The sequence below is a fragment of the Podarcis liolepis genome, assembly GCF_965112155.1.
Source record: "Podarcis liolepis genome assembly, chromosome: W".
Lineage (NCBI taxonomy): Eukaryota > Metazoa > Chordata > Lepidosauria > Squamata > Lacertidae > Podarcis > Podarcis liolepis.
The window spans coordinates 6,219,632-6,242,735 of record NC_139568.1 but is presented as its reverse complement, the minus strand read 5'-3'; the positions used below and the strand labels follow the sequence as shown (position 1 = coordinate 6,242,735).

At 46.3% G+C, this 23,104-nt stretch overlaps 1 long non-coding RNA gene across 1 annotated transcript in view; it reads left to right on the top strand.

The window, feature by feature from the left end:
* Nucleotides 1-9,340: 9,340 nt before the first annotated feature.
* Nucleotides 9,341-23,104, top strand: part of LOC310697728 — a 984,178-nt gene continuing 970,414 nt past the window's right edge. Inside the window, exon 1 of the long non-coding RNA XR_014521169.1 lies at nt 9,341-9,553. This is a non-coding gene — a long non-coding RNA (uncharacterized lncRNA). The remainder of the gene's footprint in view (nt 9,554-23,104) is intronic.

Genomic DNA, 23,104 nt, shown 5'->3' with positions numbered 1-23,104 from the left:
CAGGGTTAGGGCTCAGTGCTCGGGTTGGGTTAGGATTAAGATTAGTTTTAGGGTTGGGTTAGGGTTAGGATTAAGAATAGGACTAGTGATTGGGGTCAATGCTAGGGTTGGTTTAGGGTTAGGGTTTGAGTTAGGGTTTGGGGTAGGGGTAGGGGTAGGATAGGGTTATTGTTAGGGGTAGCATTAGGGTTAGGTTTAGGGTTAGGGTTAGGGTCAGGGGTTTGGGTTAGGGTTAGGGTTAGGGTTAGGGTTAGGGTTAGGGTTAGGGTTAGGGTTAGGGTTAGGGTTAGGGTTAGGGTTACGGTTACGGTTAGGAAAAGGGTCAGGGTTGGGGGTGATTAGTAGGGTTGGGTGAGGATTAAGAATAGTACTAGTGGTTGGGGTCAATGCTAGGGTTGGTTTAGGATTAAGAATAGAGTTAGGGTCTGTTTAGGAATTGGGTCAGGGTTAGGGCTCAGTGCTCGGGTTGGGTTAGGATTAAGATTAGTTTTAGGGTTGGGTTAGGAATAGTGTTAGGAAAATGGTCAGGGTTCAATGCTAGGGTTGGTTTAGGAATTGGGTTAGGGCTCACTGCTAGTGTTGGGTTAGGACTAAGAATAGGGTTAGGGTTAGAGTCTGGTTACGAATAGGGTCAGGGTTAGGTTTAGGGTTAGGAATAGGGTTAGGGTTAGGGTTAGGTTTAGGGTTAGGAATAGGGTTAGGGTTAGGGTCAGGGTTAGGAGGAGGAGGAGGTCATGGAAAGAAGGTAAAGAAAGTGGAGAATTTGAAAGTGATGGTTTTGTTTTTTCTTTTTGTTTTTTCTTTTTTTCTTTTTTCTTTGTAATTCTAAAAAATTCTTTTTTCAATAAATATCATTATAAAAAAAAGAGAGAGAGAAGACTGTAAATTCTTTCAATATGCAGTTACAGCTGCAAGAGTGTTACTGGCTCAGAAATGGAAACAACAGGAAATACCGACGATTGAAGCATGGAGAATGAAGCTGTTAGACTATGCTGAGTTGGATAAAATGACTGGGAAGATTAGATATCTACGAGACCAAAAGTTCATCGAGGACTGGGGAAAATTTGTGGAATATCTGAGAAGTATAAGTGAGGGGCAGATAACGCTAGAGGGATTTAAAGAAGTACTGTGAAATTTGAGAAGTATTATTAAAAGGGATTAGAAGGGGAAAGGACTAAATAATGACAATACGAATTTAAGGAATGCGTATTTTAAAATTGACTATGGATGATTTACAGAGAAGCTGAAGGAAGTCCAGAAAAGAGATATTTTTTGAAAAATTGGATGTGAAATTATTGTGTGTTTTTGTTGTAAATTAATAAAAATTATTAAAAAAAAAGAATAGGGTTAGGATTAGGATTGGGTTTGGAATATGGTTAGAGTTAGGAATAGGGTCGGGGTTAGGGTTAGGGGTCAATAGTAGGCTTGGGTTAGGGTTAGGGGTCAGGGCTAGGGTTGGGTTAGGCAAAGGGTTCAATGCTAGGGTAGAGTTAGTGTTAGGTGTCAATGCTAGGGTTGGGTTAGGAATGGGGTTAGGGGTCAGTGCTAAATTTGGGTTAAGATTAGGTTTAGGATTAAGAATAGGGTTAGGGTGAGGGTTAAGGCTCAGTGGTAAGGTTGGGTTAGGACTTGGAATAGGGTTAGGGTTAGGGGTCAATGCTAGGGTTGGGTTAGGGTCTGGAATAGGGTTAGGAATAGGGTCGGGGTTAGGGTTATGGATTAATGCTAGCATTGGTTTAGGGTTGGGAATAGGGTTAGGGATCAGTGTTAAGGTTGGGTTGGGGTTAGGGGTAGGGTTGGGTTAGGATTAAGAATAGCGTTAGGTTTATTATTGATCAGGGTAGGGTTAGAGTTGTGTTAGGAATAGGGTTAGGGTTAGGAATAGGGTCAGGGTTATGCTATGGGGTCAATGCTATGGTTGGGTTAAGGTTAGGGGTCAGTGCTAGGGTTGGGTTAGGGTCAGGAAAAGGTTTATGGTTAGGGATCAATGCTAGGGTTGGGTTAGGGTTAGGGGTCAGTGCTAGGGTTGGGTTAGGAATAGGGTTAGGGTTAGGAATAGGGTCAGGGTTACGCTATGGGGTCAATGCTATGGTTGGGTTAGGGTTAGGGGTCAGTGCTAGGGTTGGGTTAGGAATAGGGTCAGGGTTATCCTAAGGGGTCAATGCTAGGGTTGGGGTGGGGTTAAGAATTGGGTTAGGGGTCAGTTCTAGGGTTGGGTTAGGGTTAGGGATCAATCCTAGGGTTGGGTTGGGGTTAGGAATAGGGTTAGGGTTAGGGCTGAGTTAGGATTAGTGTTAGGGTAGGAATAGGGTCAGGGTTAGGAATATGGTCAGGGTTAGGCTATGGGGTCAATTCTAGTTTTCGGTTGGGGTTAGGAATAGGGTTAGGGGTCAGTTCTATTTATTTTTTAAAAAATAATATTTATTAGTTTTCCAACAAATTAAACACAACACTACAAAATACCAACAAAGAAAAAACATACAATACAATACAAAAAAAGAAGAAAAAACACTACAAAAAACTAACATACAACTAACTAAAGAAAACAAAAGCCATTTAAAACACAATCCAATTTCAACATCTTATCTTTCTTTCCCTTATTTCCGCGACCTCCTCACACCTCCCTTTTTGTATTCCACTTCTATTAATTGTTTCAGCAATTCCTTTCCATCTTCCTCTGTTTTCTATCCTATAATTGTCTTAACACATTCTAACCATATTTTTCCCTTTAAAGCTCTATTAATCTATTTATACTTAATTCCTTGTAACATTTCTACTAAAGCCATATAACTTCATTCCAACGTTTTTCTAACATTCATTAATCTTACAGTATTTCTGTAAATAGTCTTTAAACTTTTTCCAGTCTTCTTCCACCGACTCTTCCCCTGGTCTCGGATTCTGCCAGTCATTTCCGCCAATTCCATGTAGTCCATCAACTTCACCTGCCATTCTTCCCTGGTGGGTAAATCTTGTGTCTTCGAATATTTCGCGATGAGTATTCTTGCTGTTGTTGTTGGGTTGGGGTCAGTTCTAGGTTTGGGTTAGGGTTAGGGTTAGGGGTTAATACTAGGCTTGGAATAGGGTTAGGGGTTAGGGCTAGGATTGGTTTAGGATTAAGAATAGGGTTTTGGTTAGGGTTGGGTTAGGAATAGGGTCAGAGTTAGGGTTAGGGGTTAATGCTAGGGTTGGTTTACGGATATGGTTGGGTGTCAGTGCTAGGGTTGGGTTAGGGGTCAATGCTAGGGTTGGGTAAGGAATAGGGTTAGGGTTAGGGCTCAGTGGTAGGGCTGGGTTAGGATTAAGAACAGAGTTGGGGTTGGGTTAGGAATAGGGACAGGGTTAGGGTAAGGGGTCAATGCTAGGGTTGGGTTAGGGATAGGGGTCAGGGCTAGGGTTGGGTTGGGATTAAGAATACAGTTAGGGTTAGGGATGGGTTAGGTATAGGGTTAGGGTTAGGGTTAGGAATAAGGTCAGGGTTAGGCTTGGGGTCAATACTAGGGTTGGGTTAGGGGTAGAAATAAGGCTAGGGGTCAGTGGTAGGGTTGGGTTATTGTTAGGCGTCAGTGCTAGGGTTGGGTTATTGTTAGGGGTCAGGTTTGGGTTAGGGTTAAGAATAGGGTTAGGGTTAGGAATCACGTCAGGGCTAATGTTAGGGATTTGGGTTAGTGCTAGGGTTGGGTTAGGAATAGGGTTAGGAATAGAGTCAGAGTTAGGGGTCACTGCTAGTGTTGGGTTAGTGTTAAGAATAGGGTTAGAGTTAGGGTTGTGTTGTGTTGGTTTTGGGAATAGGGTTAGGGTTAGGAATAGGTTCAGGGTTAGGGTTTGGGGTCAATAATAGGGTTGGGTTAGGGTAGGGTTAGCAATTGGGTTAGCAATAGGGTCAGGGTTAGGGTTATGGGTCAATGCTGGTGTTGGGTTGGGGTTAGGGCTCAGTTCTGTGGTTGGCTTAGTACTAAGAATAGGGTTAGGGTTAGGGTTGGTTTAGCAATTGGGTTAGTGTTAGGAATAGGGTTAGGTTTAGCGTTAGGGTTATGGGTCAATGCTAGGGTTGCATTAGGGTTAGCGGTGAGTGCTAGGGTTGGGTTAGGATTAAGATTAGGATTACGAATAGGGTTAGGGTTAGGGTTGGTTAGGAATAGGGTCAGGGCTAGAGTTGGGTTAGGACTAAGAATAGGGTTAGGGCTGGGTTAAGATTAGGGTTAGGGGTAGGGTAAGTTTAGCGTTAGGGTTATGGGTCAGTGCTAGGGTTGGGTTAGTGTTATGGGTCAGGACTAGGGTTTGGTTAGTATTAAGAATAGGGTTGAGGTTAGGGTTGGGTTAGGAATAGGGTTAGGGGTCAGTGTTAGGGTTGGGTTAGGGTTAGGAATAGTTTTAGGTTTAGGGGTCAGGGCTAGGGTTGGGTTGGGACTAAGAACATGGTTAGGGTTAGGGTTGGGTTAGGAATAGGGTCAGGATTAGGGTTATGGGTCAATGCTAGGATTGGGTTGGGGTTAGGAATAGGGTTAGGAATAGAGTCAGGGTTAGGCGTCAATGTGAGGGTTATGTTAGGAATAGGGTTAGGGGTCAGTGCTAGGTTTGGGTTAGGACTAAGAACAGCGTTAGGGCTGGATTAGGAATACGGTTAGGGTTAGGAATAGTGTCAGGTTTAGTGTTAGGGTTATGAGTCAGTTCTAGAATTGGGTTAGGGTTAGGGTTAGGGTTAGGGTTAGGGTTAGGGGTCAGGGCTAGGGCTGGGTTAGGATTAAGAATAGGGTTTTGGTTAGAGTTGGGTTAGGTTTAGGAACAGTTATGGACCACAGGTATGAAGTCTATGGCATGTAATGCCTTAAAAGAGAATTTAATGAAAATGATTTACAGGTGGTACATAACACCAGTCAAGCTTGCAGAAATCTATCATTTGCCCGATAATAAATGCTGGAATGTAAGAACCATGAACCTGGGTAAGTTGGATGTGGTCAAAAATGAGATGGCAAGAATAAATATTGACATCCTGGGCATCAGTGAGCTAAAATGGACGGGAATGGGCGAATTCAGTTCGGATGACTATCATATCTACTACTGTGGGCAAGAAACCCATAAAAGAAATGGAGTGGCCCTCATAGTCAACAAAAGAGTGGCGAAAGCTGTACTGGGATGCAGTCTCAAAAATGATAGAATGATCTCGATACGAATCCAAGGCAGACCTTTTAACATCACAGTAATCCAAGTTTATGCACCAACTACTGGTGCTGAAGAAACTGAAATTGACCAAGTCTATGAAGACTTACAAGACCTTATAGAAGTGACACCAAAGAAGGATGTTCTGCTCATTATAGGGGATTGGAATGCTAAAGTAGGGAATCAAGAGATAAAAGGAACAACTGGCAAGTTTGGCCTTGGAGATCAAAACGAAGCAGGGCAAAGGCTAATAGAGTTCTGTCAAGAGAACAAGCTGGTCATCACAAACACGCTTTTCCAACAACACAAGAGACGACTCTACACATGGACATCTCCAGATGGGCAACATCGAAATCAGATTGATTATATTCTCTGCAGCCAAAGATGGAGAAGCTCTATACAGTCAGCAAAAACAAGACCTGGAGCTGACTGTGGCTCAGATCATCAGCTTCTTATAGCAAAATTCAAGCTTAAACTGAAGAAAGTAGGAAAAACCACTGGACAGGTAAGATACAATCTAAACCAAATCCCTTATGAATACACAGTGGAAGTGAGGAACAGGTTTAAGGATTTAGATTTGCTGGACAGAGTGCCTGAAGAACTATGGGTGGAGGCTTGCAACATTATACAGGAGGCAGCAACTAAAACCATCCCAATGAAAAAGAAATGCAAGAAAGCAAAGTGGCTGTCCAACGAGGCCTTACAAATAGCGGGGGAGAGAAGGCAAGCAAAATGCGAGGGAGATAGTGAAAGATACAGGAAATTGAATGCAGATTTCCAAAGAATAGCAAGGAGAGACAAGAAGGCCTTCTTAAACGAGCAATGCAAAGAAATAGAGGAAAGCAACAGAATGGGAAGAACCAGAGATCTGTTCAAGAAAATCGGAAATATGAAAGGAACATTTCGTACAAAGATTACCATAATAAAGGACAAAAGTGGTAAAGACCCAACTGAAGCAGAAGACACCAAGAAGAGGTGGCAAGAATACACAGAGGAATTATACCAGAAAGATATGGATGTCTCGTACACCCCAGGTAGTGTGGTTGCTGACCTTGAGCCAGACATCCTGGAGAGTGAAGTTAAATGGGCCTTAGAAAGCACTGCAAATAACAAGGCCAGTGGAAGTGATGGTATTCCAGCTGAACTGCTTAAAATTTTAAAAGATGATGCTGTTAAGGTGCTACACTCAATATGCCAGCAAGTTTGGAAAACTCAGCAGTGGCCAGAGGATTGGAGAAGATCAGTCTACATCCCAATCCCAAAGAAAGGCAGTGCCAAAGAATGCTCCAACTACCGCACAATTTCACTCATTTCACATGCTAGCAAGGTTATGCTTAAAATTCTACAAGGAAGGCTCAAGCAGTATGTGGACCGAGAACTCCCAGAAGTGCAAGCTGGATTTAGAAGAGGCAGAGGAACCAGAGACCAAATTGCAAACATGCGCTGGATTATGGAGAAAGCTAGAGAGTTCCAGAAAGACATCTACTTCTGCTTCATTGACTATGCAAAAGCCTTTGACTGTGTTGACCACAGCAAACTATGGCAAGTTCTTAAAGAAATGGGAGTGCCTGATCACCTCATCTGTCTCCTGAGAAATCTCTATGTGGGACAAGAAGCTACAGTTAGAACTGGATATGGAACAACTGATTGGTTCCAAATTGGGAAAGGAGTACGGCAAGGCTGTATATTGTCTCCCTGCTTATTTAACTTATATGCAGAATTCATCATGTGAAAGGCTGGGCTGGATGAATCCCAAGCCGGAATTAAGATTGCCGGAAGAAATATCAACAACCTCAGATATGCAGATGACACAACCTTGATGGCAGAAAGTGAAGAGGAATTAAAGAACCTTTTAATGAGGGTGAAAGAGGAGAGCTCAAAATATGGTCTGAAGCTCAACATCAAAAAAAACGAAGATCATGGCCACTGGGCCCATCACCTCCTGGCAAATAGAAGGGGAAGAAATGGAGGCAGTGAGAGATTTTACTTTCTTGGGCTCCATGATCAGTGCAGATGGTGACAGCAGTCACGAAATTAAAAGACGCCTGCTCCTTGGGAGAAAGGCGATGGCAAACCTAGACAACATCTTAAAAAGCAGAGACATCACCTTGCCAACAAAGGTCCGTATAGTAAAAGCCATGGTTTTCCCAGTAGTGATGTATGGAAGTGAGAGCTGGACCATAAAGAAGGCTGATCGCCGAAGAATTGATGCTTTTGAATTATGGTGCTGGAGGAGACTCTTGAGAGTCCCATGGACTGCAAGAAGATCAAACCTCTCCATTCTGACGGAAATCAGCCTTGAGCGCTCACTGGAAGGACAGATCGTGAAGCTGAGGCTCCAATACTTTGGCCACCTCATGAGAAGAGAAGACTCCCTGGAAAAGACCCTGATGTTGGGAAAGATGGAGGGCACAAGGAGAAGGGGACGACAGAGAATGAGATGGTTGGATGGTGTTCTTGAAGCTACCAGCATGAGTTTAATCAAACTGCGGGAGGCAGTGGAGGACAGAAGTGCCTGGCGTGCTCTGGTCCATGGGGTCACGAAGAGTCGGACACGACTAAACGACTAAACAACAACAAATGCTGGAAATGTAATGAGACAGAAGGTACATTCTTCCACCTTTGGTGGACATGCTCAAGGATTAAGAACTTCAGGGAGATGATTTATAATGAAATGAAAAAGGTATTCAAATATACCTTCTTGAAGAAACCAGAGGCCTTTCTCCTGGGCCTGGTTGGCCAATTGGTGCCAAAGAAGGATAGAACTTTTTTTTATGTATGCTACAACAGCAGCAAGAATACTTATCGCAAAGCAGTGGAAGACACAAGATCTACCCACCAGGGAAGAATGGCAGATGAAGCTGATGGACTACATGGAACTGGCGGAAATGACTGGCAGAATCCGAGACCAGGGAGAAGAGTCGGTGGAAGAAGATTGGAAAAAATTTAAGATATATTTACAAAAGCATTGCAAAATTAATGAATGTTAGAAGGATGCTGGAATGAAGTTACATGGTTTTAGCAGAAATGTTATAAAGAATTAAGTAAAACTGGGTTGTTAATGGGCCAAAGTGTAAAATATAAGGTCAGAATGGGTTAAGGTAAATTATAGAACAAAAATTGAGTAAGATGGAAAGGATTTGCTGAAATAGCTAAATTGAATTAGAATACAAAAAAAGGAGGTGTGAGGAGGTCGATGAAATAAGTAAATGAAAGACAACGATATGGAAATACTGGATGTGTTTTTAAATGTTTTTGTTTCTTCTTTTTTATTGTTGTGCTGTATTCTTTTTTTATTCTGCTTTTTATCTTTTTTTGATGTATTGTAACTTTTTATTGCTCTTGTTCTTTTTTTTGTTTTGTTCTTTGTTTCTCTTTCTTTTTTGTAATTGTTAAACTTTTAATAAATATTATTTTAAAAAAAGAATAGGGTTTTGGTTAGGGTTGGGTTAGGTTTAGCGTTAGGGTTATGGGTCAATTCTAGGGTTGGGTTACGGTGAGGAATAGGTTTATGGTTAGGGGTCAATGTTATGGTTGGGTTAGGGTTAGGGGTGAATGCTAGGGTTGGGTTAAGATTAAGAATAGGATTGGGGTTAGGGTTTGGTTAGTAATAGGATTAGGAATAGGGTCAGTGTTAGGGTTGGGTTAGGGTTACGGGTCAGGGCTAGGGTTGGGCTGATATTAAGAACACGGTTTGGGTTAGGGTTGGATAAGGTATAGGGTCAGGATCAGGGTTATGGGTCAATGCTAGGGTTGGGTTGGGGTTAGGAAATGGTTAGGGGTCAGTTCTAGGGTTGGGTTAGGGTTAGGGGTCAGGGCTAGGGTTGGGTTCGGATTAAGAATACAATTAGGGTTAGGGTTGGGTTAGGTATAGGGTTAGGGATCAGTGCTAGTGTTGGGTTAGGCTTAAGAACATGGTTAGGGTTGGGGTTGAGTTAGGTACAGGGTTAGGGTTAGGAATAGGGTCAGGGTCAGGGTTAGGGTTAGTGGTCAATACTAGGGTTGGATTAGGGTTTGGCCTCAATGCTATGGTTGAATTTGGGTTTGGGTTAGGAATAGGGTTACGGTTATGGTTGGATTTGGAATAAGGTCGGGGTAAGGAAGCGAAAGGAAAGTCCAATGCTGTAAAGAAAAATATTGCATAGGAACCTGGAATGTAAGAACCATGAACCTGGGTAAGTTGTGTCAGTATCTCAGCTCACAGTCAGAGGTAAACTGGCCTCCCCCGGGCAATTGAGTGAGATACTTTGTTTACCTTCCGTCTGCTACTCCCGGCAGGCTAGGTCGTAAACCGGCGATTCTCCTCATTAGATGTGAGGAGAACACACCCTCTGCTTCTCTCTGCTTCTCTCCCTCCCTGCATTCCTCCCAGGGAGGGGAAATGAGACAGACAGGAGTCCTATTTACATGTTTTATTCCTGTCATTCAGCAGTACATAGAAAACGTGACTGCTCCCTTCAGACTCCATCAGAAGAGTCACAGCTCCTCCCCTGTACTTCCAGCACAGGTCAGATGACACTCTGAGCTAACATCCGGTGCTCAGTACAGAGAATAGACTCCTCCTTTTTGCCAACAGTACAGTTGCAAACCACAACATCCTGTTTTGCATTCCAGCCATCTGGAGCTGGCTTTTGCATTGCTGCTTTTATCCAACAAGTTGGATGTGGTCAAAAATGAGATGGCAAGAATAAATATTGACATCCTGGGCATCAGTGAACTAAAATGGACGGGAATGGGCGAATTCAGTTCGGATGACTATCATATCTACTACTGTGGACAAGAAACCTGTAAAAGAAATGGAGTGGCCCTCATAGTCAACAAAAGAGTGGTGAAAGCTGTACTGGGATGCAATCTCAAAAATGATAGAATGATCTTGATACGAATCCAAGGCAGACCTTTTAACATCACAGCAATCCAAGTTTATGCACCAACTACTGGTGCTGAAGAAACTGAAATTGACCAATTCTATGAAGACTTACAAGACCTTATAGAAGTGACACCAAAGAAGGATGTTCTTCTCATTATAGGGGATTGGAATGCTAAAGTAGGGAATCAAGAGATAAAAGGAACAACTGGCAAGTTTGGCCTTGGAGATTAAAACGAAGCAGGGCAAAGGCTAATAGAGTTCTGTCAAGAGAACAAGCTGGTCATCACAAACACTCTTTTCCAACAACACAAGAGACGACTCTACACATGGACATCACCAGATGGGCAGCATCGAAATCAGATTGATTATAATATCTGCAGCCAAAGATGGAGAAGCTCTATACAGTCAGCAAAAACAAGACCTGGAGCTGACTGTGGCTCAGATCATTAGCTTCTTATAGCAAAATTCAAGCCTAAACTGAAGAAAGTAGGAAAAACCACTGGGCCGGTAAGATACAATCTAAACCAAATCCCTTATGAATACACAGTGGAAGTGAGGAACAGGTTTAAGGATTTAGATTTGCTGGACAGAGTGCCTGAAGAACTATGGGTGGAGGCTCGCAACATTATACAGAAGGCAGCAACTAAAACCATCCCAATGAACAAGAAATGCAAGAAAGCAAAGTGGCTGTCCAACGAGGCCTTACAAATAGCGGGGGAGAGAAGGCAAGCAAAATGCGAGGGAGATAGTGAAAGATACAGGAAATTGAATGCAGATTTCCAAAGAATAGCAAGGAGAGACAAGAAGGCCTTCTTAAACGAGCAATGCAAAGAAATAGAGGAAAACAACAGAATGGGAAGAACCAGAGATCCGTTCAAGAAAATCGGAAATATGAAAGGAACATTTCGTACAAAGATTACCATAATAAAGGACAAAAGTGGTAAGGACCTAACAGAAGCAGAAGACATCAAGAAGAGGTGGCAAGAATACACAGAGGAATTATACCAGAAAGATATGGAGGTCTCGTACACCCCAGGTAGTGTGGTTGCTGACCTTGAGCCAGACATCCTGGAGAGTGAAGTCAAATGAGCCTTAGAAAGCACTGCAAATAACAAGGCCAGTGGAAGTGATGGTATTCCACCTGAACTATTTAAAATTTTAAAAGCTAATAAAAACTGATAAAAATAATAAAAACAGCATCAACTGATGGGGAGCTCAAGTCGATGCTACTACTAACGACGACGCCATCTTGAAAACTGGGCAAAAATAGGAATGAGAAGGACCCCTTTGTTGTTGTATGCTGATGACGCGGCCATCATCTCGCGTTCCAGACCGGGCTTGAATTATCTGTTGAGGAAATTTTCTGATTACTGTTCTGGAAATGGTTTATCCATTAATTATGAAAAATCTAAAATTTTAGTCTTCGAAAGAAGATTCTCCCAGTCTAAATGGGTGCTGGATGGCCATAACCTTGAACAGGTAAAATACTTCAGTTACCTAGGGCTCACATTCCATCATACAGGATCTTGGAAGCACCATTGGCAAACCTCCCTTCAAAGGCGGAGATTACAAAGCTAGCCATACATAGATTCTTCTTCACAAAGGGTGGTGTCAGGGAACTGACATCGGAGCCAGAGGCGGAGGCAAGGCTCCAAAGTGATGCTGGAGAAGGGCCCAGCAGGGAGAGAGGCAGCTCATCACTTGGGGAAGGAAATCAGCGTAACACCAGGGATAAAGGGGGGCAGATGGGGGAATCGGCGAGAAGAAGAAGAAGAAGAGGAGTTTGGATTTGATATCCCGCCTTTCACTCCCTTTAAGGAGTCTCAAAGCGGCTAACATTCTCCTTTCCCTTCCTCCCCCACAACAAACACTCTGTGAGGTGAGTGGGGCTGAGAGACTTCACAGAAGTGTGACTGGCCCAAGGTCACCCAGCAGCTGCATGTGGAGGAGCGGAGACGCGAACCCGGTTTCCCAGATTACGTGACTACCGCTCTTAACCACTACACCACAGAGGGCTCCAGGACTCCTCGCCGGACACCAGCGGGGAGAGCATGGGTCCTCCGCTACCCACACCCTCCCTGCGAAGGGAGAGTAGGAGGAGACTTGGCATCAAACAGCTTTTATGCTGGAAAAGGTTTAAGAAACGCCCACTGACGGATTCTGCTAGCGACTGAAACAGCCACGAAGTGAAGGGCTGTCCAGACAGAAAAGGTTTAACCAGGCAACCTAGCCAGGAGTGGCGGCAACTTACGCACGAGCAACCCCTATTATTATTACAGCAATCCGTCAGTCACTGACGTTGCTTGTGCGCAGCGACAGGCAGGCAGCATAATGAGCCAAACCGAAGAAGCCGGCGCCACGGAGGGAGCAGCTGGAGTGCAAAATCTGGTGGAGAGGAACCGAGATTTGGAACAGCATGTGGCTCTTCTGACGGCGCAGTTGGACAAAAGGCGGGCTCACGATGCACAGGTCAGACCCACCCCCGTAGCAAGGAAGGTACCGGGACTGGTACACAAGTATGGGGGGGGGGAAGCCCCAGGACTACAACGCGTTCCGAATGGAAATAGAGTACGCTTTGGAACTGCAGCAGAAGGACTTTGCTGACGATGGGGAGAGGGTGGCCCATATTGTCGGGCATCTACAGGATGGGGCCAGGGAATGGATCAGGCCCCTAATGGCAACGCAAAATGCCGCATTGAAAGACCTTAGGAAATTCTTCCAGGCGATGGATGCGATGTATTCCAGTGATGAGCAGCAAAGCGTGACTCGGTGGGAACTGTTGGGATGCAAACAGGGGAACCAGTCAGTGAGAGACTACTGGTCGCGCTTTGCAATGTTAATCCACCAACTCGGGTGGGAATTGGACTCTGAACCCATTCAAATGTTGTTTGAGGAGGGGTTGTCCCCAACGGTGAAGGACGAGCTTTCCCGTGCGCCACGCCCGCAGTTGATGGATCAGCTGACCAAGGCTGTGCTTGCGATTGGCGTAAGACATTCCTACCGCATTCCTGAAATACCGAGGCAGCCCTCCCCGCCGGCTGAGCCAATGGAAATAGGTGGCGCGCGCGAAGTTTCAAACTCCAGTGAAGGTCGCAAGAGGGAGGGAAAGGATGGGAAAACCACCAAGAAGTGTTTCCTCTGCCAACGGCCAGGACATTTTGCCAAGGTCTGCCCTCAAAGAAAGGCCTGGCAAGGGATGGTGGGAGCTGCTGGCGGTGAGGAGGAGGGGAGAAAGGGGCAGGAGCAGAGAAACGCCAACGCTTGGCTGCCGATCAGCGGGCACAGCAGCCAGGCCAGCAACCAATAGAAGTGCCCCAGCCAGACCCCTCCCAGGGCGGCTATAGCCATAGAAGTGGTGCTAGAACTCCCGAATGGGCACCCAGTCAAGGTGAAGGGGCTGCTGGATTCAGGCAGTTCCTGCAATTTCTTCAGCAAGGACTTCGCCCTAGAGCACCAGCTCCACCTGCGGCCCCTGGATTTTCCCTTGCAAGTGACCACCATTGATGGCAGGGAGCTTCTGGGAGGGGAAGTGACGCATCAGACCCCACCAGTGAGAATGAGGGTCTCCAGGCACACGGAGACCATTGCCTTTCACGTAGCCACACTGGCAGGACCCCCAATAATATTAGGGATGAGCTGGCTGGCACTACATGATCCAGTAGTGGCATAGCATCAGCAGACAGTCACCTTTGGGTCAGCTTACTGCTTGGAACACTGTCTAGGGGGGGGGGAACCCAAGGATGACCGTGGCCAGGGTGGCTGGGATAGCTGTGGAGCCGAAAGGGGAGGTGCCACCACAATATGCTGACCTGCAGGAGGTCTTCAGCGAGAAGGAGGCGGATAGACTACCCCCCCCATAGACCCTTTGACTGCCAAATCAACTTGCTCCCAGGGGCTCAGCTGCCGGTGGGTAAACTGTATGCCATGTCGGACAGGGAGATGAAGGAGTTGCGGGAGTTTATTGACAAGAACCTGAAAAGAGGTTTCATAAGAGAATCAAAGGCGGTGGGGGGCAGTCCGGTGTTCTTTGTGGACAAAAAAGACACTAATCAACCCAGGCTCGTTGTGGACTACCGGGGGGTCAACCTGGTATCAGAACCCGTGACCTTCCCAATGCCCAGGATTGACAACATTTTAACAAGGGTGAGGCAGGGGAAATTTTTTACCAAGCTGGACCTCAGGGGAGCATACCATTTGATTAGGATGAGGGAGGGGGACGAATGGAAGACCACAATGTTCACCCCCCTGGGGGCCTTTGAGTACTTAGTTATGCCATTTGGATTACAGTCGGGCTCCGCCTGTTTTCAAGCTTTCATGCACCACGTGTTGGGGTTTCTGCTGTACAAGAACTGCGTAGCCTTCTTGGACGACGTCTTAATCTATTCGGACAATGAGAAGCAACATGTCAGAGACGTCAGGGAAGTGCTGAAGAGACTGCAGAAGCACCAGTTGTGGGTCAAGCTGGAGAAATGTCAGTTTCACGCCAGAGAAGTCGAGTTTTTGGGGTACAAGTTGTCAGACAAAGGCTTAGCGATGGACCCAAGCAAGGTGCAGGCGGTGCTGGAGTGGAAGGCTCCCAAAACCCAGAAGGACGTGCAGAGGTTCCTAGGGTTCAGCAAATTCTACAGGAAGTTCATCAAGAACTTTGCCCACTTGACAGCACCCATCACAGATTGTCTCAGTAGCAAAAAGAAATTCGTCTGGACAGAAAGTGCCCAGCAATCCTTTGAAAGACTGAAGAAGGCGTTCGCATCGGAAGAGCAGCTCCTGCACGTGGATTTGCAGAAGCCAATGAGACTGGACACCGACACGTCAGACCGAGCCATCGGAGCAGTACTGTGGCAGCCAGGGGCCCAGCAGCGCTGGAGGCCGTGCGCCTTTTTCTTGAGAAAGCTGAGCAAGTCGGAGCAAAACTACACGGTGTAGGACCGCGAATTGCTAGCAATTTATGCAGCATTTCGACGATGGAGACATCTGCTAATAGGGGCGCAGCACAAGATCCAGGTGTGTACAGATCACAAGAACTTGGAATACTGGTGGACTGCGCGAGTACTCAACCAGAGACAGATTCGATGGGCACAGGAGTTCTCCAAGTTTTCCTTCGAGATCCGGTACGTACCGGGAGAGGAAAACGTAAGAGCAGATGCTCTCTCCCGGAAGCTGGAGTACATGGAAGGAGAGGGACCACTGGAAGTCAGACACGTGTTCCCCGAGAACCGATGGGTGTGTGGGGGAGTGTTGGTTGGGAAACGAGAACTGGCCGGGCTTACTAGAAACGACGAATTCGCTCAAACTAAAATCCGGGAAATCCGGGAAGGAAGGGATAACCATGGAGGGTTTGAGGAAAAGGAAGGGCTACTGTACTACAAGGGGGGGCTGTGCGTACCGGGGGAGACCTTGAGGGGAAGGGTACTCAAACAACTCCACGACAGCCCAACAGCGGGGCACTTTGGTCAACACAAAACCATGTTGCTTGTCACCCGGCAGTTCTGGTGGCCAAGGGTAAGGGAAGATGTACGGGAGTATGTACGGGGGTGCGACCGCTGCCAGAGGGCAAAGGGGGAGAGGGCTGCCCCCGAAGGGTTACTAGAACCCTTACCCACGCCGGGAAGACCCTGGGAGGTGGTATCCATCGATTTTATGACAGATTTGCCCAAGTCAAGGGGGAAGACAGCAGTCATGGTAGTGGTCGATCTACTGACAAAAATGTGCCATTTTATAGCTTGCTCACATGCGGTCACGGCAGAGGAAACAGCCAGGTTGTTTGTGGATCACATCTTCAGGCTGCATGGGGCTCCCTCGAGGGTTACTCCAGCAATACCTACGCTGCTACGTCAGCGAGAGGCAGAACGATTGGGTAGAGAAACTAGCGCTGGCTGAATTTGCGTACAATAACGCTGAACATGTGTCCACGGCAATGAGCCTGTTCATGGCCAATTATGGGTGTCACCCTAGGGCCTTACCGGGGAGTGGGGAGGAAGGGTGGAGCGTACCTGCGGCAGAGCAGTTTGTGGAAGAAATGGAGGCCCTGCACCAGCAACTTAAGATGAACTTGGAACGGGCCAAGGAAATTTACAAGAGGCAGGCAGACAAGCACCGTAGGGAAGGGGAGACCATACGGGTGGGAGACCGGGTATGGTTGTCAACCCAAGGGTTACCGTTTAAGGGGGGTGCAAGAAGTTGCAGCCAAGGCGGCTGGGACCCTTTGCGGTAACACAGCAGGTGAACCCCGTGGCATTCAAGCTCAAGTTGCCTGACAGCATGAAGATAGGCCCGGTGTTCCATAGGTCCCTACTCTCACCGTACAGGGAGGGGCGGGAATTCCCGGGGTGAGAGGGAGAAGTCACCACCCACTCGCGGGTAGAGGAGAGGGAACACCACAACCTGGCCACGGAAATACTGGACTCAAGGTGGCGAGGACGCCAGGTGGAGTACTTGGCAGCTTGGGAGGGAGAACCCGGGTCGGAAAACACGTGGGTTCCCGCGGAGGCAATCAATGACGGGTATCTTGTGGAGGAATTCCACCGCCTGTTCCCGGACAAACCCAAACCACTAGTGAGATTCTGGGAGGAGCAATTTAGAACCACAGACGATGAAGAGGATTTTGTGGGTTTTTCTGCCTCCGAAGAGGAGGGAGGAGAGGCTTCAGAGGAAGAAGAATCAGACTGGGAGGCCCACCCCGTGGGAAGGGATCGGAGCGGGTGGGAAGTGGGTTTTGAATCCTCAGAGGATGGCGACAGCTCCTTCCGGGGGTTCCCCGCATCGTCGGCCTAGGAAAGGGACGAAGTTAGATCAAAAGGTCGGGCTGGGTGTGGAGGGGGTCCTGGGGGGGAGGTGGATGTCAGGGAACTGACATCGGAGCCAGAGGCGGAGGGAAGGCTCCCAGGTGATGCTGGAGAGGGACCCAGCAGGGAGAGAGGCAGCTCATCACCTGGGGAAGGAAATCAGCGCAACACCAGGGATATAGAGGGGCTAATGGGGGAATCGGCGAGAGGGCTCCAGGACTCCTCGCCGGAGACCAGCGGGGAGAGCATGGGTCCTCCACTACCCACACCCTCCCTGCGCAGAAGACTTCTGCGCAGGGAGAGTAGGAGGAGACTTGGCGTCAAACAGCTTTTATGCTGGAAAAGGTTTAAGAAATGCCCACTGACGGATTCTGCTAGCGACTGAAACAGCCACAAAGTGAAGGGCTGTCCAGACAGAAAAGGTTTAACCTGGCAACCTAGCCAGGAGTGGCGGCAACTTACGCACGAGCAACCCCTATTATTATTACAGGCGGCAAATATGTTCCAGCAGCCTTAAGGGTTTTCAACGCAAAGCCCGTTTCCCAACTCCTGTATGCAGCAAATGTCTGGCATAATGGGGACCTGCCAAAGCTAGATGGCTTTCAGGCAAAATTTATACGATCTCTGCTGCAGGTACCTAACTGCGTCCCTAACTCCGTACTTCTGTTGGAAGCTGGTGAATGCCCAATTTCAGCTAGAGCGTGGTGGGCTGCCCTAAAACATTGGCTCAGGATTTCAGTGTTTAATCTAGGGAAGGGTCTGTACCAACATTTGACCAATGAGGAATTTGTCAGCAAATGTCAGAAAACCATGGCTAAAAAAGCCACCTCTATTGGTCTCCCCCCCCCCCAACTGTATTACCTGGGCTATGAAGGCACTCAAAAGGTTTTAAAGCAAAGATTATGGGACAATGCACACAGTGACTTGCGATCTCGGTCACACGCAGTCTGTAGTCCGCTGGCAGCAGGAGTTCAATATGGGTATGTCTTTGAGTTAACATCTTACATCAAAAACCTAACAGTACCTAACTATCGAAGGCTTTTCACCAAAGCCAGACTGAATGTCTTCCCCTCTGCAGTGCTGGATGGTAGGTTGAGAGGAGTTCCTTACCAGGACAGACTTTGCTCGTGTGCTCAAGACATCGATTCCATAGATAATTTTTTGTTACATTGTGCGAAGTATGAGCAGGCCAGGGCTGAACTGTTACTACCCTTGCTGGTGCCTTTCCTGGGAAAGTCAGAGGCTCACTATGTCAGGTTCCTACTGGAAGACCGGACAAAAGCTAGAACGTTGGCAGTGGCAAAGATTTTATTGGTGGTTGCAAGAACAAACGAGCCCTATATTCCAAACAAAGTGCTTGATTAACCTGGAGGTAGACTGTATGAATTCTGTATTAATTTGTAATGTTTTGTTGGGTCTCTGGACCGTAATAAAGATTGATGATGATGAAAATTTTAAAAGATGATGTTGTTAAGGTGCTACACTCAATATGCCAGCAAGTTTGGAAAACTCAGCCGTGGCCAGAGGATTGGAGAAGATCAGTCTACATCCCAATCCCAAAGAAGGGCAGTGCCAAAGAATGCTCCAACTACCGCACAATTTCACTCATTTCACACGCTAGCAAGGTTATGCTTAAAATTCTACAAGGAAGGCTCAAGCAGTATGTGGACCGAGAACTCCCAGAAGTGCAAGCTGGATTTAGAAGAGGCAGAGGAACCAGAGACCAAATTGCAAACATGCGCTGGATTATGGAGAAAGCTAGAGAGATCCAGAAAGACATCTATTTCTGCTTCATTGACTATGCAAAAGCCTTTGACTGTGTCGACCACAGCAAACTATGGCAAGTTCTTAAAGAAATGGGAGTGCCTGATCACCTCATCTGTCTCCTGAGAAATCTCTATGTGGGACAAGAAGCTACAGTTAGAACTGGATATGGAACAACTGATTGGTTCAAAATTGGGAAAGGAGTACGACAAGGCTGTATATTGTCTCCCTGCTTATTTAACTTATATGCAGAATTCATCATGCGAAAGGCGGGGCTGGATGAATCCGAAGCCGGAATTAAGATTGCTGGAAGAAATATCAACAACCTCAGACTTCCGCAGGCGGCGCTAACGGCAATGGCGGTCTCCTTCGCTTGGTGAAGGGGAAGCTCCGCAGAAACGGGTCGTCCGCTACGGCGAAGCGGAGACCCACGTCGGAAAACCACAGGCAGAGCGAGCCTGTGGCCGTGGGACTCGGCAGGCACCAGAAGCGCCCCCAGAAACGAAGAAGGGTTCCGGAACGTGGAAGGGCTGGCGCGGTGCTGTGAGTCGATCGCTCTTTCTGCGTGAGTGAAGCTGCATAGCTGCTGTCGGTGAGCGCTGACCTTTTTTCCTGGAACATCAGATTCGGAAACATCAGCCCGTGAGTAAGAGAGACTAAAGCAATCGGATTAAATTATTTTAAAATTCGGCTAAAGCAGGAGACGTAACCAGGAAGTCCGTCTCCCGGTCTGCTTAAAGCTCTAAAGCAAAGACTTTGATCTGAAGCCTTTTGAAGAGGAGTTAAAAGCTATAAGTTCGTGTATCCTTGGAATTGTTTTTATTGGACTTAAGGGACTCAATTTTCTTCTTTTTATTTCTTGGTTTTGGACTTGGTCTTTCCTCTCTGTGGATTTAAAAAAATTTACAAAGAAACCCAGGTATCCGGACTGCCATTACTAGAACTGTCAGATTGCAGACTATAACTTTGTTACTTTGTTACTTTGAACTGATACATCTGAGTGTTGCAGGGACTATTTATTTGGAAACATCGTCATCAGGCACTTTTTTAGAAACATTGTTTTATAAGGAGCAACTCTGCTGACTATTAGAGAGCTGAAAGTCTTTTTGAAATTTTTGATTGATTGGACATTGTTAAAACTTCTAAGCTTTTGGAACAAGTTTTGGAAAATTTCCTTTGTTTCCCTCAAGACACGTTTGAACTCCCCCTAGAGCACTTTGGAATTATAATTGCCTGAGACTTGTTTTTTTTCCTCTTTCTTCTACTTTTTTGTTTACTTTCTGGGTCTGTGGATTCCCATGGGACTATACATAATTTGACCTTGGCACGTAGACAGGACTGGAATGAGTGGCCCTGGGAAAACAAGATCGGCTAAAGCGAAAGCTAAACAATTAACACAAACAACCTTGACTCCGCAGCTGCGTAGATCATCTGTTCCTGCTATTTTGGGGGCACAAGAGGAAGAAACGGAGCAGACTTTACAAGAAGGTATGGCTGGAGGAGGATCTGGCTCAGTACTAGACCAAATCTTGGGAAAATTGGAAAGTTTGGAAAAAAGGCAGATGAGCACTCGGCTAAAATTGATCAAGCTACAGCCAGTGTTAACAAATTGACTGAACAAGTTGCTCAGCACGCACAAGCAATTGGGAACCTCCTTGAAGCCACCGCAGAAAACCGCAAATTAGCTGTGGAAGCTAATCAAAAAGCTGAAGCATTAAAGGGAGAAGTAAAGCCACTACATAAGCAGATTGGTGAACAGCAGGCCTACCTGTCTATGATTGAACTACGACATAGGGAAAACAACCTCAGACTGAGAGCAATCCCAGAACTTGAACAAGGGGATCTAATTGACTATTTGACAAAAGAATTTTCCAAGTTCTGGCCCTTGGAGGAAGACAAGGACTTTAAAATTGTGACTGCCTTCAGACTGGGAAGAGTAGCAAGGAAAGATAGACCCAGAGATTGTCTGATTACTTTGAGATCCAAGGAAGAAAGAGATAAAATTCTAAGCTCACATTACGAAAAGTCAATTGAAATTCAAGGTAAGAGAGCCGAAATCTACAAAGATATCCCAAAACAACTTTTGGATCTTAGAGCTACTTATACAGAGTTAGCAAAATTGCTGAGAAGCAACGCAATTCCTTTTAGGTGGGAATTTCCCCAAGGACTATCTTTTACATTCAGAGGGAAGAAAGTAAAAATTAAGACACCTGAGGATAAAGATAAGTTCCTGAACGACTACGAAGAAGACCTTCGGAAAGGGATCACAGGACCAGGGTCTTGGCCACCGCCTATACCTACACCTTTGGGATCTGAGGACCAGAAGAAAGAAACGCCACCACCTACGGAATAACAGATTTGCCCAGGATGTCTCTGCAGCTTTTTAGTTGGAACATTAATGGCGGCAACTCCCCGGAAAAAAGGAGAAGGATATGTTGGGAAACTGCCAGGGAGATAACGTCCATCTGAGCCCCCAAGCCGGAGTTCTGGACGTCCATCGGCCTCCCGTAGTCACGCAGATCCAACAGTTAGGGGCACAAAGCCTTTGGAAATTCCTAGCCACATTCCTAGGCTGGTGCACCCTCTTTCAGCAGAAAGCACAGTCAAAAGCTTGCACCGCAGAAGAGCAGAAAAGCATATTTACAGACTTTATTTAGAACATGAACAAAACAAAAGAAAATACGTCCATTCTCAGTCAGCATCTCTGACCATCTGAGAAAACGAAAGGAATATCAGCAGAACATAAACATCCTGTGAACAGGACATGCGCAGACTCTGTGACTCCCAAAGCCTGCTCCCTTTAAGGTGGAACGGAAATATCCTAACATCCTCCCCCTTTCCGTGTAACCTGTAGTACCTGTGGTTCAACCCAATTGCAACCTTTGTGTGTAAACCTTAAGTTGTTCTCTGTTAACAACCTTAGACAACAGATCAGCAGGAATTTCATTTCCTGCCATGTAGGACACCCGAATCAGTCCTTTCTGAATACACTCTCTTGCACGATGTAGCTTAATCTGCAAGTACTTGGTTCTCTGCTTGCAACTCTCGGAGTTCAGCAAAGCCAAACACGATCTATTGTCTTGATACACTTGTATAGGACATTTCACAGACACCCTGATGTCCTTAAACAGTTGCATCAACCATTCACAATCCATGAGTGAAAATGACAGAGCATTGAGTTCTGCTTCACAGGAACTTAGGCTCACTGTTGTCTGCTTCCTGCACAACCAGTCAAACAGGCAGTGGTTGTACATGTAGCACACACCAGAAGTGCTTGTACCATCCGTGGTGTCACTTCCAAAACTTGCATCAGCAAAGATTTCAAGACCTCCAGTCTTCTGACTGGTGAACCTCAGCCTGTAGTGCATAGTCCCTTTCAAATAGCGGGCTATGCGCTTCAGAGCTTTCCAATCCTGAACCGTAGGATTGTTGGCATGTCTGCTAAGCAGATTACAGCTTACAGCTATGTCAGGTCTTGAGCATCAGGCAATGAAATTCATCTTGCCTAGAATGCATCTGTATAGCGTTGTGTCAGTAAACGCTTCAGCAGTACTGTCTACCTGGTAACCTGTCACCATCGGTGTGTCTGCTGGGTTTGCATCAACCAAATTCAACCTGGTTAACACATCAGCAATTTTCTGTGTTTGGTGTACCAGAAAATTACCTGCTTGGTCCCTCTCCACCTGCAGAGAAAGATAGTTGGATACCTCACCAAGATCCTTCATGTCAAAGTGCTCCTTCAGCTGAGCTAGGGTGCTTTGATAAAAAGCCTGATTCTTCCAAAACATCAGAAGATCATCAACAAAACATAAACAATACAGTTTGTTTTGCCCCTCCTCCTTGACAAACACACATGGATCAGCTTTGCCCTGGTGAAAACCTAGAGAAAGCAATGTCTCAGTGAGTTTTGTGTTCCAACAAATGGCACTCTGCTTGAGACCATATAAGGATTTCCGCAGTTTACAGACCATACCCTTCTGTATCTCCATCCCATCAGGTGGAAGCATGAACAGCTGTTCATTCAAAATCCCGTACAAAAAAGCTGTATTAATGTCGTGGTGGGAAACATGCAGTTTCTCCTCCACAGCGACCTTGAGCATCAGCCGAATGCTCTCATATTTGACTGTGGGTGAGTAGGTCTCGTGGTAATCCTGTCCTGGTACCTGTGAAAAACCTCTGGCAACCAATCTGGCTTTGTGTCTGACTACCTTGCCATTCTGGTCTGTCTTGGCCTTGAAGACCCATTTGCTGCCAACCAGTCTCATTCCTGGGACTACCGGTACCAGTTCCCAAGTTTGGTTCCTGTTCAAGGAATCAACTTCAGCCTTCATGGCATTTAGCCAAGGCTCAGCATCTTTAGAGGTCAACTCCTGAACCTCTTTGAAGCTTGAAGGTTCCCATACCTTCTCTGAGCTACTAAGAACAGCAGTTGCTGTCTTAGCAAACTCATCAGCATACCTCTTTGGAGGTCTGCCTTTGGTCGCCCTTTCAGATCTGCGTACTAGACGCAAGTCTTCTGTACTCATCTCCT